General features: G+C 58.1%; 2 long non-coding RNA genes across 11 annotated transcripts in view; one reads left to right on the forward strand and one right to left on the reverse strand.

Annotated features, from left to right (window-relative positions):
- The window catches only part of LOC111560923, a 91261-nt gene extending 76810 nt beyond the window's left edge, over nucleotides 1–14451 (reverse strand). For 2 of the 5 annotated variants that reach the window (XR_006600002.1, XR_006600003.1), the window contains exons 1-3: nucleotides 11365–14451; nucleotides 10995–11150; nucleotides 5299–8101 (exon numbers count right to left, since the gene is read on the reverse strand). This is a non-coding gene — a long non-coding RNA (uncharacterized LOC111560923). Of the gene's footprint in view, nucleotides 1–5298; nucleotides 8102–8565; nucleotides 8677–8737; nucleotides 11151–11364 lie in introns of those variants that run through there. The other 3 variants (XR_006600001.1, XR_006600000.1, XR_006599999.1) reach the window with 3 other exon arrangements.
- LOC105260686 lies at nucleotides 4825–18824 on the forward strand. Of its 6 annotated transcripts, none has more exons than XR_002743287.2 (3): nucleotides 4825–4951; nucleotides 16736–16846; nucleotides 17825–18824. It is a non-coding gene; the product is annotated as an uncharacterized LOC105260686 (long non-coding RNA). The 6 variants fall into 6 exon arrangements; XR_002743288.2 differs by having other exon boundaries at nucleotides 17828–18824; XR_002159008.3 differs by lacking the exon at nucleotides 4825–4951 and adding an exon at nucleotides 8590–8746.
- Nucleotides 18825–18827: the final 3 nt, after the last annotated feature.

Here is an 18827-nt window from a genome sequence, read left to right on the forward strand (position 1 = left end):
TCTATTAGTTATGAGCAGTTTATTTTTGTTTGAAGGGTCAGAGGCAAATGAAGGCGTGTGCAGTGTTTTTAAGCAAGGGAGGCTTTTCTGGCGGGGAGGGGTGAGATGCGGACATCAGTGGGTCAGCACTGTCCCTGGCGCTGTGGACAGTCCTTACGTAGGGTAGGACATGAAAATTAGCCTTGGGTGTTAGTGAAGGGAGCTTTTAATCCACTAAATCAAGGGCCTTAGTCCATTGTGTGTGTGTGTGTGTGTGTGTGTGTGTGTGTGTGTGTGTGAACTATTTAAAAATATGTAAGCATTCTTAAAACAACACTGAGGCACCAGCTATGATGAAAACTGACCGATGGGAGAGGGGTTTGAAGGACCCTGGAACTGGTGCCTTTTCTGTTTAAAGGAAAAGAGTGGGGGGCAGGGGCGTCCTGCCATAATCCAAATCCATGATCCTTCACACAAAAGTCCAAAACTCCAAAGAGCTCCGAAAACGAAAGTTGATTTCATACACTTAGCACACGACCCTGACGTGAAGCTGCTTAGAGTCTCTGTTCCCGCTTAGGGTGAATATTCATATGTTTGCTGTGAAAACATCCGTGTCTCTAATAAGGGAGTGGTCCCGGGCTGCGGAACACTCCATTATATACATTACACATAACACACTCATTCTCTTCCTAACATCTGGGGGGTGGGGGGGGGGGGAAAGTCCAAATTCTGGAAAATATCCAGTCCCAAACGTTTTGTGGAGCAGTGTTGCCAAAGTCTGATGTAAGAAGGGACCCGGCATAGAATTAAGATAGAGAAACACCTAAACTGGTAAAAAAAAAAAAAAAAAAAAAAATTTTTTTTTAAATTTTAAAAAGGAGGTCAGCACTTGGGGTTAAAACTGGAAACCTGGCCTTGACCCAAAGCTATCTCTCACAAACGCCCAAACACACAGCACTGGTCCGCAGGTCACTGGCCCAAAGCCCAGCATTAATTCTGTATTGAACCATAAGTCTCAAGTAGGTAGTTTTGTTCCGTTTCTCTCTCTTTTTTCCCCAGAAAGACACCAAGGGAACTAGTTTAAACCGAACCTGCATCTACATGTTTTCTTAAACTATTGAACGGGAGTAATGTCAGAACATCAAAACGCTCTCCGAAAATAACGCAAACAGGATCAGTGTCTCATCCAGTCTAAGTCCCTGGTCGAAGAGACACAGCGAGAAGAAGGTCAGATGATTTCACGGCTGGGAAGGGCTCAGACCACCCCATCCACTTGTTAAAACTTTTCCTGGGGGAGAAAGGGAGGAAGGTCTTCAAGTTTTAAAACAGCCCGAAAATAATCTCACGTGTAGGTTTCACCCCTGCGGTGCTCGAAATGCACCTCTGTGTTCAGTACACCTGCTTCTTCCTTGGATTGTTTTTTTTTTTAATTTTTTTTTCAACGTTTATTTATTTTTTTTTTTGGGGGGACAGAGAGAGACAGAGCATGAACGGGGGAGGGGCAGAGAGAGAGGGAGACACAGAATCGGAAACAGGCTCCAGGCTCCGAGCCATCAGCCTGATGCGGGGCTCGAACTCACGGACCGCGAGATCGTGACCTGGCTGAAGTCGGACGCTTAACCGACTGCGCCACCCAGGCGCCCCCTTCCTTGGATTGTTTTACTGGCACTTGCACATATGAGCTGAGAAGCTGATCCTCCGGAATGAAGTTTCCAGTTCCTCAGCTGAAGGTGAAGGCTCTCGGGATGGCCCCCTTTAGAACCACAGCTCTCCCCTAAACGCTCATGCTTCTGATTCGGTTAACTTGATTAGGCGGCGAGACGCGCTACCTTGCTCATACAAGAACGGTGAACACATTTTCACTGAACTCGAAATGCTAAATGCGCCTCCTTCAAAACCCTGAGAGAGTTATTTTCATCATTTCCATTTCTTCCTGTACCACCGCAAATGCTAATCTCTTTGTTCCCTGAAGAGTTTCACAAGTGCGTTTGTTCAGGTGTCATTTTTATCTTGTTAGTTTCATCACGCACTATTGACCAGGGTGGGATTTTTCAACTTCTTCAGGGCCAGCCCCATCACTGGTGTTCCAGCATGATGGGCGTTAAGCCCCGATGCCACCGAAGAAGGTACGCGTCTTAACCCCTCCGGGGACACAGGGACAGCACCGGAAAGGCACTTGGTTTCTTTTCCAGAAGTACGCAGGACCTGCGGTGGGGTGGGGGCCGCCTCCGAGAGGGGGTTCCTGTACAGCCCGGCCTGCAGGTAACCCTCCAGAGGCGTCGTGTTCTCGTGTGCCTTCGCCGAGACATGACAGGCACTCTTCGAATTTCTCGCCTGTTTCTCAGGAATCTGCTCCTTTTCTTGGGAAAATCAAAGAATATCCAAAGCAGACTGAACTGTTTGGATTTCTGGATTTGCTTTTGTTTGTTTTTCCCCCGCTTTCTACTGCAGTCCGACTGAGTCATATTCATTTTTTAAACAACTCAAGATTCCATCTAATTTAAATAGTTTGACGTTGGTTGAAAAAGTCCAGCGACGGGTCCTGTGAGCTCGACGAAGAAGTCCGTTTTCTCCGGCGCCTTCGGCGCACTGCACGGGCGCATTTGTAATTGTGCTCCTCCTCCCTGCCGGCTGAAATGTGATTCTGATTTCTACATCGACGCCCCGTTGACGGAGGGGTGGCCTACTTTCTGGGCACTGGCTCCTGACGGAGCCCCAAGACATGTGTAAAGTGATACCTGCTCTCAAGGGGCCTTCATTGTTTTCTCCTCGACCAGAAACATTCCCAAAGTCATGCCACAATATGAGAAAGCAGCACAGGACAATGAAAGACAGATGGTGTCACCAGGCCCTCCGTGAGAACCCGGTGGTGGAGACGGCTCCCGCTGGAGCCCAAGGCAGGCCGGGTCAACGAGGGTCTGAGATGGAAACCAGGTCTGACAGGTGCCGTCTGGACAGGTGGAGAGGGTTTCAGGGAAGCAGAGGGCGCGAGGGAAACCGAGAGGCAAGAACGAGAGAAAGAGTCGGTGAAGAAACCAACGTGGCCGACGCAGAAGGTTTTCAAGGCAAGGCTGGAAGTGACTGAGGCTGGGACCCGCAGGTCCTGAAGCCCGCTGTCTGTTCCTTCCCGCCCGGGCCACGAGAGTCCCGGATGCGGTCACGCAATGGAAATGCGGACAGACAGCCGGCTGGCCCACCGTGCGGTGTGCGCACAGAACGAGAGGGCAGAGGTTGCGTCGCTGATGCTGGCAGCCACAGGGCCAGGAGGGGCAAAGAAATAAGAGAAAAGAGGGGCAACTTCGAGAAATTTTTCAAAACAATTGATGACTAACACAAACCACTCAAAAATCAAATATTCGATCTTGCACACGCATTTTTAATGTTCCCCTTATGGATCCCCTGGACCGCCCATTTTCCCTGTGACGGAGGCCCATTTCATTGCCATCTGAATTATAATGCCTTAATTGTGAGCCTGTCACCTAGTCTCCCTTCCCAAAATGAATCCAGAAACCACCAGGTACGAACTTCTATTTAATAGAATAAACATCTGTGATGATACACCAGGAGCAAACTCCTAATTGTTCTAAAACTGGCACTTTGCTTTGACAACCAACTACCTATTTTTTTTTAAGAAGAAAATGCTTTATTCCTTTAAAACACCTGCTTTCTTTCCTTTTTGACTTCTAAAGGAAGAGACTAATTTTCACTGGCAAGAAGAGAAATCACCCTCTACTATCACAAAGGAAAAGCCATGCTCCACGTTAAGAGCTGCCTGCTTCGTGAAATGACACACAAGAACATCAACGCAAAACCACAACTCAAGCTGGGGTCAACCCCGCTTTCCCACATGAAAGCCGGCAGCTGATAACCTCACCCCTTTGGAATTAGGCTGCCTTTGGAGGCTGCAATTCTTACTACGCGAGGGTGGCCTCAGAACCACATTTCTGGACGGCAGGATTTCCATTAGAATCGCCTTGCCTTCATTCACTGCCTTTTCCCCCACCCCCTTCACCCCAGGGCGGTCATTCAGGGAGTTATAATTTGGCACTAAAATTCAATTAAGCCCCAACGTTGCTCATACGTGGTCTTTTTCTCGGCAACGCGTTCATGTCTCCGGCCGGTTTTCCAAACGTTAGCGGATCCATTTGGGAGCGGAGGGAAGTAAAAGTTTCCGCGTCTAGAAGCCGGCCGGGGAGCTCGAAACATTCAAACACTCGCACTGCGGGGTCAGGGCACCAAAGCGCCTCGGGTCTCCACCGCGCTCGGTGCAGCTGGGGGAGCGGAGGCCTCGGGGCGCCGGGGACACTGCCTGGCGCTCGGCGGCCCTGCACCACCGGGTCCCCCGCGCGCCCCGGGGAGAGGGCCGCTTGCAGGCCGCTCGCAGCCGAGCCCCCGCGGCTCACCCCGGCGAGCCGGCCAAAGTCTGCCCAAGTACGGAGACCCCCGTTGAGGACTGTGGGAGTTTGGGCGGCTTAATGGTATTGTGTTCGGTGCTTCAGGCCCTCCTTTAAAAGATCCCATGGCACCAACGAAACTCCAATAAAAGGGCCTAATTGCTCTCTGACTTTCTATGAAACTTTCTAAGCTGTGCTGACATCCTCGAATACAACTATGGAATTCGACAGTGGGGACCGGAGGGGGGGGGGGTGCGGAGAGAAAGCGGTTCTCAGCGAGGCTTGGGTGAGGTGGGGGGCGGCTCGGGGGAGGGGAGATGGGGCGGGTGTGAAGACTGCGCCCGGGAAAGAAAAATATGAGTGTTCTCCTTTGTGTGCGGACAAACAGCCGAGCGCCGGAGGTCGGGGCCGGGGTCACGCGGCTCCGGGCTGCAGCTGCCGCCGTGGGGCGGGGGTCCCGGGCGGCCCCCCGGGCGTCTCGGCCCGGCGGCGGCGGCATCGGCATTCCGGCGGCGCGGGCGGCCGCTGTCCTCGCACGACCCCGGCCCGTCCAGAGCGCGCCCCGCTACGACCCTCGGGTAAGCTCGGCGCGCCAGGGCCCCTCACCCCTCGACAGGGCGCACGGGAGGCCCAGGCTCGGGCCCCGCCTCCCCGAGCTCCGCGGTCCCCGCGCTCCTGGGACCGGACGCCCAGCCTGGACCCCCAGGAGCCCGGCCACCGCGGCGCCCGGCCCGCGCCCGGGGCCTGGGCCTGGGCCTGGCCTGCTGAGCCCGTTGCGCCTCGCTCCGGGCCCAGGAGGCCGGAGCCGCCTCGGGGCCGGCTCGGCCCGCGCGGGAGGGGGCCCACGAGAGCACAGGTGACCTGCCCAGGGCGCCCGTGGCGGGCTCACCCTCCCTCCGAACTACTCCGTGGGCGGTGGCCTTACCAGGGTCCCGGCCCGGGCGCTGGCGTCCCCGGGGCCCTCTTCGAGCCCCCGCCGCCCCCTGGGAGCGCTCCGGTGCGCAGGCGCTGGGCGCAGGGGGCCAGACTTCCGCCGCGTGGGCGCGTGGGCGCGCGGGCGTGGGCCGGGGCCTCGGACGCTGCCCTGCGTCCCCACGCGGTCACCCGAGGGCGAGGGCACACTGGGGGCTGGGGAGGGGGGGGCGGGTAAAGAGATGGCGGCGTCGGCGAGGCCCAGGCGCCGGCAATCAAAGGCTGGGGATGGCGCCCGCCGCGTTGCCCACGGCCAGGCCCAGGGCATGAAAGGATCTTTATCCTCGAGTGACACGGCGGCGGTTTCCTCCTGCCTCCCCCTCCCGCGGCCCTAATTGGGGCCGGCTGCTAATGTGATTAAAGGCCAGTTAAATGTTTCTCGGGGCAGATGGTGGGAAGAGGCCGGGACCCCTGCCCCCTCCCGGGGTCACGCCGGGCCCGTGGTCAGGGGGCCGGTGGTGGTGCCAGTCCCAGGGCAGCCTGGCCGGGCGCCCGCCGATTGTTCACCCCGAGGCGGGGAGGCCGCGGGCGGGCTCCTGGGGCTTTATGTAAGCTGGTGGGCTTGGGGCCCGGCCGGATTTGGGGATTCTTTTCGCACAGTTTCCATTTTCTGGCCTTTGGAACAGCGCCCCGGGCCCTCGGGGCCCTCCCCCTCCGGTGCCCGGCGCCTGCGGGGCCCAGCCGCGGAGGCAGGCCTGGGGGCGCGGGGCGCTGAGGGTCTGGCAGGCTCGGAGCTGTTCTCCGTGGGATCTCCCCACCGAGGACAGTGTGGCAGATGGTGGTGCTGCGGGGGCCAGGCGGAGCCCCCAACCCGCAGCGCCCCCAGACCTAGGCGACAACCGGGTCCCCACGTCGGCGGCGGCGGCGGCGTGGGTGGTCTCGCCCTCCCGGGAGGGCTGGGCGTCGTGGCTGCTGGGGGCGCAGGGCCTCGGAGCCAGGGTGCGCGCAGCGCTGCCCGCCGCGCCGGCTCCCGATGGCGGCCGGAGGCCCTGAAGACCCCTCCCCGAGCCTGCCCGACCCGGTGGAGGCTGTGCGGCCCCCGGACGGCTCCGCTGCGCCCCGCGCCGGGAAGGCCAGGCCGGTGCCCGGGGCCGCGGAGTCAGCGCTCGGAGCCCCGGCCGCACGGGCCGCTCCCCGCCGGTCCCCCAGCGGGCCCGGCCTTGCGCTCGCGCGGGTTCATCGCTCTGGAGTCCCCGAGAGGCCAAGAGCGAGGCTCGGCTGAGTCCCCGCGCCTCTCAAGTGGCAAATCTGGAACCAGTTAGGATGGGGGAGGCAGATGGAAGCCAAACGGAAGCCCGGCGGCAGAGTGAGCTCAGGACGGTCCGCCAGGTGGCCCTGGCCGTGCGCTCGGGCGGCGGCGGCGGCGGCTGCGGGCGCGCGGGGCCCCGGCGGAGCAGGTGGGACGCGGCCGGACTCACGCCGCAGGCCGCGCGCCCCCGTCCGGCCCCCGCGGGGGTCTCCCCACGGCCCCCCGTGCGCCGCAGAGAGGGAGACGGCTCGCCAGCTGGAAGGCCGCGCGGGGCCGGGGCGGCGGGGACGGCGGGAGGGCGGCCGGCGCTTCGGGCGGAGCCGGCCGCGGACGGGCCAGGAGAGGCCATGGGCGCCCCCGCCGCGCGGCCCGTCCCCCGGGGAGCCCGTCACCTAAGCAAGCGTGCTTCCGTGGAAATTTTACAGATCGGTTGTTTACTCTTTTCAAATATTTTCTGGAATAGTCTGCAGAACTTTCTCACATCTAACAAATGGCAGACTGAACTGATGAGAAGATATGAAATAAACAGAATGACATTTCAATTTAAGTGGGGCGAAAGCAAACGGTATTTTTTTTTAATAATATTTTTGTCAAAATGTGCCGTGGATCTAAAATTTTGTCGTGTTCAAAATATATAATTTGGGGGGGGGGGTACTTCAAGTACACATTTTCTACATTTTTCAAGCAGAAGAAGTAAAACCTTTAAAAGGCAAAAGCACAAAGCAAGAAGAGGCTGGGAAGGAAGTGGTCTCTCTCCAGCTCTCCTGTGTTTTTCTTCTCCTCCCTAATAGCCTGAAGGAAGATATAGTCAAAATAAAACAATTTCATATTAAACTAACACATAGATGGAATTAATTCCTTCCCAGATGGTCTGAGGGACCTGGCTGTTGCAGTGTGCCCAGAAAATGCTAGATTCAAGGTGATTTTCTCTCCCTCAGCCGCTCAGAGAATTGTAAACAGCTTCAGCCTCATGATTTGTTTTAATCTGCTATTGAACGCAGATAAAATTAGAACCGTCTTCCACTTGACATAAACGTCGCTCAGGAAGAGTCACCAGGTTTTTTCGCCGAAGGAATATCTGGGTTGTTTTTGTTTTGTTCAAAATGGTAATATTTAACTAGTGTGTAACCAGCTACAAGTTCTGAGGTCAGGAACCCCATGGCCGTAAAAAAGAAAAAAAAAAAAAAATCAGTGTTTAAACTAATCTTGCCCTTGTTCTCTCCCAGTGATCTTGTGTCGATAAGCACAAGTACCAGAGAGTAAAACAAATGATTTGTGTGTTCCTGGCAAATAATTTTTTGAGCTTCAAAAAATCAAAAACACGTTGCCTGTTGCTTTTTAGGAATACCTTGTAAACTGGACGGGAGGGGGTGGTGCAGGAAATACAGTTTCATTGACCCTTGGAAAACTGGAGGTTAGTCGAGGTGCAGTCAGCTCTGCCCTGTCAGGGCAGGTGCCGCTCGACAGGAGGGTGAATCTCAAGGTGAGGCTTCAGGTGCTTGGTCACCTGTGAAGACACAGGGGCCCCCTGACAGTTGTGACAGGTGCGGTGAGGTAATGAAGCAGACAGGTCAGTTGTGCAGACAGGACCTAGCCCCCCTCCACCACCACCCCCTTGCCCCCTGCAGCCTGGCCAGCTCCCCATCTGCCGCCCCCATGTCCACGTTTCAGTCCCATCTGGAGGACCCTCTCCCTTTTTAGGATGTTTTCTCTCCTTTAAACACACCCTGCTGGCCCACTCAGCAGCATTACCGGGGACCCATTTGTCGTTTTCGCTCACAAAGCAAAAAGTTAACCAAAGTCTGGACCAGAGAAGCCTCCCCCCTGCCCCCGCCAGGCTCCTTTGTCACCTCAACAGCCCAGACCATGGGACATCTTTATTCACACCCCACAAAGGCCAGGCGACCGCGCGTGCAACCTCACGCCCGATTCCAGACACAGCTGCATTTAGGTGTGTGAGAGTGTTGGAGATTTTTTTTTTTTATTGTTTCCATCCTCGTTTTCTGTTTTCGCAGGGAAACTACGGTCCCTTTTGCAGCACTGGGGCCGGCCAGCCGGGGTTTATGCCCCGTGTCCGAGTCTCTGTGGTGGGAATAGACCCATTCAGACAAGGCCTAACAGATACGTGGGGCCAGCCCACCCCCCAGCCAGGGTGAGTTACCTGATTGAAAAACAAATCTGACAACCCCAGTGCTTTCCTCCACGTGCCCACCGCCAGCAGGAGGGAACACAGACTCCTTCCTTCCCCAGCAGGCGTCCCAACCAGCCTGGCCTTTCTTGGCCCCTGCCAACATCATTACCCTGACATTCCTTTGCCACCACCCCCCCCAAGACAGTCTCCCCTGCCACCAACATGGCTCAGCGACAGGAGAGGCTCTCACTCTGCCTGTTCCCCGTGACCACATGGGGTACAGCGCCTCTCAGAGCCGGCCAGCCTGGTGAGGGCCCTCGAAGGCCTAGCTTTGGGGAGCTCCGCAGCATCCCTAGCCTGCAGGTGAGGAACCCCGTGGGATCGCAGTCAAATACCAACACCCCAACCTGTCAGACCCCACACGGTGGTGCCGCCACCCTGCCGAGCCAGCCACATTGGTGTGCGGGCAGAGGCACGTTGCGGAAGTCCTCTAGCACATCCTGGCTCCTGTCCTGCGCCCAGCACTGGCGTTCTTGTTCGGAGAACAAAGGCCCGGAGGCCCCTGCAGTACAGAGAGAGGCTGAAAGCAGTGGCTTTCAAAGTTTGCTGACCGTGGCCGGGGTAAGAAATGCATCGTGCGTCCCAACTCGGTGCACGCATAATGGCTACGTATGAAATAAGTGATGAACTTTTCATGCACGCGTAACCAAACGTTTTCGCAAAAGAATACTTCTCTTTCCGTGCATCGTGAGCCCTGACGTTTGTTATCCTGTTTTGTTTCTTCCCGGTGGCGGCAGCCACCTGCTAAAATGGTCCCATGCTCCCAGAGGGCAGCAGCTCAGAGTTTGCAAACCACTGTCTTCAGAGCTGAGGGTCTTGTGGGGTGCAGGAGCGTGGGACTCGATCTGGGGCACCCACAGCCCCCGCCTGCTATTTTGCTTCCCCTATTCCAGCCCTGGAGTCAGACTGTCTTGCTGGGATTCCCAGAGCCATGACACTGGGGAAATCCCCTCCCCCCGCCTCACTGAGTTTCCTTCTCTTAGAATGGGGGTGACAGTGCCCACCTCCAAGGCTCCTGGGGACAATCAAATGAGATCGTGCACAAAATGAGGGCCTGACTCCAAGTGCCCAAGCATCCGTCTCTTCCGTTTGTCTGCCAGGATGCTGGCCCCAGTCTGCCTCCCAGTAGGACTCTCCCCCTGCCGGCTTCCCTTTGGGCCACCTCTGTGGTCCCCACTGCAGGCTTCAGGGCTCACAGATCTGTATAGTCCAGCTCTGTGTCCATTGAGCCCTGATTTTTAAAAAAAAAAAAATTTTAATGTTTATTTATTTTTGAGAGAGAGAGAGAGAGGGACATTGATGAGCAGGGGAGGGGCAGAGAGAGGGAGACACAGAATCCAAAGCAGGCTCCAGGCTCTGAGCTGTCAGCACAGAGCCCAACGTGGGGCTCGAATTCATACACCATGAGATCATGACCTGAGCCGAAGTCGGACACTCAGCCGACTGAGCCCCCCAGGTGCCCCTGACCGAGCCCTGATTAAGTCATAGGTCACACCCCCGTGGACCTTCCACTGGCTGCTGGTTACTTTGGCACTGACCCCAACAAGAGTACGTTGTGGGATGGGGGTGCTGCTCTTCTCGTGTTGCTGATCGAGTACCTGGGGCCCAGAGGGGCGTCACACAATTAGTAAGGGTAGAGCTGGGGTTAGGCCAGCTCTCCTGGCCTTGGAACACTGTCACACGCCCCCTGATGCGCAGCCCCTGGGTCCATGCCCAGCGTCCTCCCTGCAGCCAGGCAGAGATGACCCTGGCCTCGGGCTCTCTCCCCAACCACCCTCGAGGGATGGCTCCTCTCCTGGGGTGTGGGGCTTGCTCCCTGGGGGAGGGACACGGAGCTCCTGTCTTCCACGGCCCCCGGGCAGCAGGGAGGACGATCATTCCCCGGCTCGCCTTCACCTCCTCAGTCCTGGGAGGGCTGACTTCATTTTCCCTTGAACAGCCACCTCCTTGGGGGCAGAACCACAGTCTTTCCGCACCCCCTACCAGGCCACTTCAGTGATGAAGTCAGACGTGAGACCAGGAGTAGCTGCCCTTACATCCTCTGCACATATGCACGCATGTACACACACACACACACCCTCATGCGTGCACACGCTTACACACGCTCATGCATACACACACACACTTGCAAATTACTTTCACACACGTTAACCGCTGCAGCCTTCCTGTAATCAGTATACGGACATCAGGAAACAGATGGCTCACTTACTCTTGGGCCAGGTAATAGAATTTTCTGGAAACACAGAGACTGGAAACCGATGGAAGTTGTCCGTGAAAGGCTCTTCCCCTCAAGTTTTTTTCAGGCTTTCTGAATCTTCCACGGCCTTGAGGTGGGAGGATGCCGTGCAGGGAAGCTCCCTGTCCCCTGAAACAGACAGAGACCTCCTGTGGGACCGAGCCCTTCTCTAGACACCCAGGTCCCTGCCCACAGCCAGTGATCTAGCGGGAGACAGACAGGCAGTGTGGGGGCTGTGGCAGGGATGGGCCGTCTGGGAGCAGGCAGCTGTGGACCAGGTGGCCAGGGAAGGTGGTGTCAAAAACGAAGGTGGCAGCAAAGCTCTGGAGGAATGTTCTGGCACCTGTGCCTGCAGAGGCCTGATCCAGGACCCGGTGCAGTACAGGGGAGCAGGAAGGAGCTGGTCTGGCTACAGCAAGGGGCAAGTGGCAGACGAACTGAAAAAGAATGGTGGGGTGTCTCTGGCCCTGCAGCCTTGTCCACCCAGGAGTCCACGGGCGCTGCGGGGCCCCTCTCCCACCCCGGCCCCTTCCGCCCCGCCTCTCAGGGCTGCAGCAGGTCGCGGCAGTTCAGAGTAGCCGAGGGACCCGCACGTCCACGGCTGCTCTGCGGGGCCAGCCCCGTCTCTGGCTTTTGCAATCTGTCCTTCGGAGTCAACTTTCCCTTGTAAGGATTTTCCCTTCTACTTGTTTGGTTCATCTGACAGCTTTTTATCGCTTTGAAGCTGCTCTTGTATGATCCAGCTGTTCTGGCCTGCTTTTTCCTCCCTCTCGGGCCTCACGGGGGAGACTGAGAGCGGTGGACACCCCACCACTGCTTCCTTGTGGCCTCCACTGCCCATCTGCCTGCGCGGCAGAGCCCCGGGGCCCTGGAGCTGAAACCTAAAGCGCTGACGGGGCTCAGAGTCGTTCTCCAAGCTTGCTCCAGCCAGAGGCTTCGAACCGCACAGTGGGGAGGCGCCTGCACCCCCACTCCCCATGCATGCAGGTGCACACACACACACACACACACACACATACGCCTGTTGTCCCGTGAAGAAAACTGTCCACATACAGGAGTGAGCTTCCCGGCACCGGCTGACCCAGCGTCGCCCTCCAAGCCACCTTAGGGCCAGTGCAAGACGCCTTCTGAGGCTCGTTCTGACCCCGGGGACCTGGGCGCTGAAAAGCCGGTGCCACAGACCCGGGCTTCTGGTCCCCGTGGTGGTCGCCTTAGGTGTGTGCTTCCCCTTCAGCATCCATGAGTGAGCGCTGCCATCTGTCCACCTGCCTCATCCGGGCATTGCTTCTGCTGGACAGCTCTTCACTAGGTGTGCAAGCATTCTAGAAAGTTCTTTGAGCTCCATTGGCCGTCGGGCCCTGGGTAATCAGAGATGATGAGGCTGGCTTTGCAAGGCAGACAGACAGGTTGCACAGAGGTGAGCAGGTTCCTCGGAGGGGTGGGGACCCCGCCCTCCCATCCTCCTGCTGGCCGGCTTTGCTGTCACACACGCCCCGCTCACCTCGTGCTCCCTTCCCCCTTGCTTTCTGCCCCCCTGCTCACTGGACTTTGGATGCATTTTTTTTTCCCTTCTTGCCAACCTGTCACCCTGGTCACTGCCCTCTACCCAGCACCTCCCCCAATATATTTTCATCTGAAGTTTTCTGCCAGTGTAAACCTCCAATGTTCTACTTTAGTGTGTATTAATATTCGTATTCTTAGGGACACAAATACCCCAAAGCAAAATAACACCCGACAGCGGCAGGTGCCGGGGGAAATTGGGACCCTGTGGCCAGGTCTGCTGTCCACCCTGCCCAGAGCTTGCTGAATTACAACTCCGAGCAAGACGCTCGAAGCGTGCCCCCGAACTTTAGTTCAAAGCACACCTAGTTTGGAGTCTGCTACAGTCATGGGCCTATGGAAGTAGGAAATCCCTCAGATAGCATCTGGCCTGAGCCCCTCGTTTTAAGAGGAGACCATAGTGGTTCAGAGAGGGACAGGACTGGCCCAAGGTCACACAGCCAGTTGATAAGCCTGGTAAGACCTGGCGGAAGGGTTCTTGGCTTCTGCTCTGGCTGGTTAAGCATGGCAGGCGTTGAACGCAAGCCCGTGTCTTTGGCTGTCTTTGGCCGGAGAATGTAACCCAGATAGTCATGAAGGGTGTGATTTACACGCCCTTCTGAGCATCCAGCGGAGTGCAGCAATCTGGGCTAAGCATTTGCTGTGTGTTAGTACCGTCATGCCTCACCTTGTCTGAAGAAGCCCCCTTCCCCAGCCCAGTTGGCTCGGTGGGTACCCAGCAAGGATGCCTTCCGGGCCACGCTCCGTGCACCGGGCTCCACGCTCCAGCCCAGCCCCAGCCGTCCGAGTCTTTCAAGAAGTTGAACTAAGCACAGCAACTGAATCAGACGGACCTGAGCCTGGGGCCCCGAGATCCCACAGATGCAGATGAGGGGCTGTCTCCATGCATTAAACCGCGGGTTTTCGGTCACGTCCCCCGCCCCACAGTAATCCTCTGTGCCCCCAGGGGCCTCTCATTGTCCCTTCATCAGCCCACACTGAAGGGAGGCCCTGGGGTTTCAGGGGCTGGACGAGACCAGGGCTGGGGAAGAGGTGGGTACGTGGGAGGCAGGCTAGGCTCCAGACGATGGCATGCAGGGTCCCACGTCCTTAAAAGGGTGGCAGGGGCCCCAGCAGCACTGGGAAGGGACTGACACTGAATGTCAAGATGACATAGGGTGAGGACCCCGGCCCTGGTACCGCCCTCCAGCCCAGACACACTGGCCTGTCGCCCCACCCAGATCCCCCCAGACACCTGTATTCACTTCCTAGCGCTCCCATAACGAGTGGCCGCAAGCTGGCGGACTTCATACAGTAGATACTCTGTCACATTTCTGGAGGCCACGAGTCTGAATCCAAGGCGTCTGCAGGGACACGCTTCCTCTGAAAGCTTTAGGGGAGGATCCTTCCCGGCCTCTTCCAGCTTCTGGTGGCCCTGGGTGTCGTTGGCTTGTGGCTGCACTGCTCCAAACTCTGCCTCCATTGTCTCATACACACACACACACACACACACACACACGCCCAGAGCCTCTGTGTCTCTTCTCTGCTCCTCATGAGGACACCACCATTGGGTTTAGGGCTTACATGACCTCATTCCTTCTGCAAAGGCCCTACTTCCAAATAAGTGCACATTCTGAGGTTCTGGGTGGATGTAAATTTGGGAGGGGACACGACTCGACCCAGTACAACCCCCACACGCTCTGAAGAAAGAAGGGCCCTGTGCAAGTTGAGCGGCCCTGGTGTGTGAAGACAAAGTTTGCTTCATGACTGAGATGGCCTCAACAGAGCGGCCGGGGACTTCCTGACGAGCCAGGCCAGGGGTGTCCACACTGCCTTCTGTTGTCTCAAGTCGGGGCAGCGATGCTGCGGGGCAAGCCAGCGTCCGCAGGGAAAAGGGGGGGGGGTGGGGAAAGGCAATGGGCAGGAGCACGGAGCAGGGGTGGGGCCTTGGAGAGAGCAGCTGCCAGCCTGTCTTCCTGTCCCCGTGATGTGTGGCCTCCCCACAGACTGGGTATCCCTCCGGAGCCCTCTCTTCACTGGTGCTGGTTTGCTTGCTGTATAGACATCTGTGCTTCTGTTGGCCCCAAACCCCAAGTTTCCCTTCCCCACTGTGGTCCTTCTGGTTGAGCGGGGCTGGCCCAATGTCACCTGCCACTTCTCTGCACACTGGTTGTCCACTCAGGAGTGGACCCAAGGGCAGGGTCGGGCCAAATCAGAGTCAGATCGGGCGCTGCGTGGGCACCGAGATTGCTGAATGGCAGAATGACCCGTGGAGTGACCTTGCCACCTTGTGGGGGAAGCCCCGCCGCACAGTGAAAGGGTCTGGAGGAAAGCTGAGTGCAGAAAGACAGACGCGTGCGGTGGCATCATTTGAGCCATTGGGTCCAGATGAACTTTGGACACCTTGGTCTCAGGAACCAGAGCATTCACCTATAAGCCAGCCTGAGTGGCATTCTTACGCTGACCGGCCACGCCTGTGCCCCCCGCCAGCCCTGGCCACGGGCAGGACAAAGTTTCCCAGGAGGTGTGTCCGACTCAGTACCGGGTCTACACCCAAAGCCCTGTCCACACTCAGTCCCCAGGGGTCATGGCTGTGCGCGGGGCGGAGGCCAGAGACGAGGTCCCAAATGAGACCAGGAGGAGCTAGGCGCCAGGTGCCCCATACAGATGGCCAAGACCTGGGCCACCGGGTCCATCCCACCATCGCTGTGGAAGAACCGGGCTATGCACACACTTCTCAAGGAGTCTAAGCTCCTTGGTCACCCCAGCCCCTGCACCTGCGCCCTCCCTTGTTAGGCAGCGGCTAGAAGGACTGGTTCGGGGAAATGAGGGATCGAGCTTGGGGGCCCACATAGAAGAGAAGACCCCCTTTGCAAGGGGACGGGCATCCAAAATGAAGGAAGGTTCCAGTGGGGACGGGGCAATATTGCTGCCCTAAGTCCAGCCCCCGGGGGTGAGGGGTCTGCCTTGTGAGGGAAGCACATGGGATGCGAACTAGGTCTTGCGGGGGGGCTGCTGGACAGACGCTGCTGCCTTCACGGCCCTTCACAGTCTGATTTCCTCTGTGCAAAATGAAGACCTTTGTCTTTACGAGTACCCTCCATGACTGAGTTTCTCCAAGGGTCTAAAAGCCAAGGTCACCAACCAGTAGGAGGCCTGGGGCCGGAGCCCCCCGTTTCCCAGGTGACCGTCAGGAGACTGGCCAGAGATCGGGTGAGCTGGTCTTCCCAGAGACAGGACCAGGGTCCCCGAGACGCACTGGTCTGTCCTTCCCCTAACCCGAAGCGGGAGCGAGCCCAGGAACAAGACCATTGTCAAGGCCTGACGTCGTCCACACCACCCCCGTTGTTCTACAGATGGGGAAACCGAGGGGGAGGAGGAGTCCCCTGGCAAGGGCGCGGAGCTCGCCGAGGGCCGAGCCGGTCGCCTCCCATCCCACCGCCGCCCACGGCAACTTGGCCCTCGTGAGAGCCTGAAGTGGCCCTTCCGCTCCAGGCTGCCGGGATACCTGTGTCACCGATGGCAACGTCACCCTCTCAACAGCCACGCGAGGTGCAGGGAAGCGACTGCCGGCTCACGCATATGCTGGATTGGAGCCGGGCTTGTACAAGGGAGGCAGCCGGGGGGGGGGACCAGGCCTGCAGGAGACCCAGTACTCTTCACATTCCGTCTGGGCCTCAACATAGCTCCTTGGGAGCTTTGACTCGGCTACCGAGCAGCTACAGCAGAGAAAGAATTGGTGTCACCTCCCCAGCTTCTGCTTCAGAGCATCAGGGCGGGCCCTGGGTAGAAGAGGAGACCCCCCTTCTGCAAGTGGACAGACACCAGGATGAAGGAAGCCCCCCAGTGGGCCTGGACCCGGCGTGGGGGCCACACGGGCCCAGGGGACACCTAGAACAAGGCAGGCCCTCTCTTGGCCTCACTTTGCTCACCCATAAAATGAGGCATTGGAATAGACCTCGCTCAAGGGCCTTCCACCTCCCGTGTTCTGGAAACCACGGGAGATAGAACTGGCCTGTAAGCAAGCACCCGTGGGCCCCCCGGACACCCGGCTTCCCCTTCCGGAATGCCATTGCTGTCTTCAGTTCTCCTCCTAGAGACTCGGTGTTCTCTTTGTGGGGGAGGGGGGGGTGGGCTTTTTAAACGACACGACCGTGTTTCTCTCTTTCACACAGGAGGACACAGTAAAGGAATTCAAAGCGATGATTACCCTTCCAGAATGCCCCTGTTGACATTTTCCAAAATGAAGTCACGCCCGCAGCCCGAAAGAACCCGCAGAGGAAGAGGTAAGCGGTGAAAGCCGACGGCCCCCGGCCCCCTCCCCGCCCGAGTCCTCACCGCCAGCCACAGAACACGCGGGGGCTCGGGCTCGCGGCCGGCACCCCACACCCCCGAACAGGCCCTTCACCCCCCCTCCCCCAGGCCTTGGTGTCTTCATCCGCAAAGGGGGCCAAAAGGTAATACCCACCTCCCGGGCCTTCGAAGGACCCGGTGAGTTACGGGCACACACGCACCCAGAGGAGGGCTCCCGACAGGTACTAGCAGTTCTGGCGAATTCGCCCACGGAGCGCATCACCGTCTATTTCTAACCCTTTTTGAAACGCAAGATGTATCAGACTTTGGCGTCTCGCTTTCTTTGCCTTGTTTATTTTAGAGCTCCGTCCATCCCAGCACATGTGGGCAGACATACCTCCCTCTTGATTAGGAGCCTTCGGATCCACGGGCCCACCCTCCCCCGGTCACCGATACCAAGGGACAGGGGAGTTAGAGGCCTAGAAGTGTCGATTCCGGCCCAAGCTGTGTACGCATTTTCGGTTTGGCCGGATTTACACTTCTATCGACGAGGATGAACGTCCCATCTCCGAAAACCCGCTAGCCCTGGGACCGCTGTGGTCTGGGCAGTTTCCAGTCTGGCTCGAGGTCGCCACCTCGGGGACAGCCTGGCGAGGCATCGCGGGACCACAGAGCCACAGTGATGAGGCAGAGACACAGAGACGGGGAGTGGGCTCCAGGGCTGAGGGACGTCTCAGGGACCCCAGGGGGAGGGGCAGGAGCCACAGCGGCAGCCGGTTCCTCGGTGACCCTCAGGCCCTGCCTGGTATTCGCCTCCTAGGACATTTGATAGAATGAATGCCGGCCTTTTGGCCGGGACATTATCAGCCAGCTTTTCCCTCTGCAGCCCCGGGGCTGGCTGGGACGCCCGCCTCGGCCCCTTTCGGGGGAGGGGGTGCCTGTGGAGACAGCCCGTTGTGTGGCCTCCTCAGCAGGTCCGGCTCTGACCTCAGAGAGCCAGCAACTCGTGGAAACAGCCAGATGCCATTCTGAGCCAAGCCCAGCGGGGCTGCTGCCGGGCCAACCCAGGTCATCCATCCGAGTGACCACAAAACAACGAAGCCCATCTTCCCCTGCACCATTACTGGCCTAGAGAAGGTTCCAGAAGAGAGGCTGCAAACCTGTTTCCAGTGAAAGTGGCACCGCCGGGTAAGGAGACACCCTCCGGGGGGACAAGGCAACTCGCTGGGAAAGATGGACATTCAGCACACTGCTGAGGACATTCACGTGCCTGGTCTCATCATCTGCCTGAAAGGGTTCGGGCCGCAACCACCAAGCTCAGCCATGTCCGTGGCTTTGCAGATGCTGTTCCCTGTGCTCTTCCTGCTGTCTCCATCCCACCTGGCCCTCTGGGGCCCTTTGCTCCCTCCTATGGTCACCGAGCCACGGGCCCCCTCGTGCCCCACCTTTTGTCGCCTCGTCCCCACCCCAGCACCCAGATTGCGAGCCTCTAGAGGTCACTGGTCATGTCTTTCCATTTCTGTGTCTCTGTAGCCCCAAGTAGTTGTGCAAGCTGGCAGGGATTCAGGAGGACGAAGAGGGATGTTTGCAACAGCGCCCCCCCCCTTGCCTCTGAGTCCTGGGCCGGCCGCAGGGCTGGGGTTTTGCACCTCAGTTTCCTGATCTATAAAAAGAGGCGTGGGATGGCAGGTACCAAGGGCCCCTCCAATTCTGTTGTTTGTGGGTTTTCTCATGGAGGAAGCTGGAGAGTGGGAGAGGCCGGGGGAGGCCCAGAGAGCCCCCCACTCTGTTCCCCTCATGCAGTGAAGGGGCAGCTTCGTCCACAGCGGCCAGGGCCGTTCCCGGGCTCCACGGTGTCCCAGGGAAGGCAGCAGAGGTGGGCGGGAGGGCATGGGAGGACAGGCTTTCACTGACCATCCAGCCCAGCAAAGCTAGAAACCGTCAAAAAGTAAAAATTCCATTTGTAAACAAGAT

The sequence above is a fragment of the Felis catus genome, chromosome B3 (assembly GCF_018350175.1).
Source record: "Felis catus isolate Fca126 chromosome B3, F.catus_Fca126_mat1.0, whole genome shotgun sequence".
Taxonomy (NCBI): domain Eukaryota; kingdom Metazoa; phylum Chordata; class Mammalia; order Carnivora; family Felidae; genus Felis; species Felis catus.